Below are 246 nucleotides of genomic sequence, written 5' to 3'. Positions count from 1 at the left end.
ATGTAAAGTAATGCCTGATGTCTCGTTCAAATTGCTTGCCCCTAGACTTCTCATATTTAAATTTATATATTGAGTATTAGATGTCTTGCAGCAAACTGACAAACCCATCTGCCATTTTACGAGACAGCATTATGCCAAAACAGGATTCCATTGGGAAGGTAAAAACTTTACTAGGACTTTTTCTCAAGTGTTTTTGTCTGTAAGTGTATAAAAAGAATGAAAAATTTGTATTATTTGTAGAGATTT

Source organism: Penaeus monodon, chromosome 34 (assembly GCF_015228065.2).
Source record: "Penaeus monodon isolate SGIC_2016 chromosome 34, NSTDA_Pmon_1, whole genome shotgun sequence".
Classification (NCBI taxonomy): Eukaryota; Metazoa; Arthropoda; class Malacostraca; order Decapoda; family Penaeidae; genus Penaeus; species Penaeus monodon.
This window is presented reverse-complemented; position numbering follows the sequence as displayed.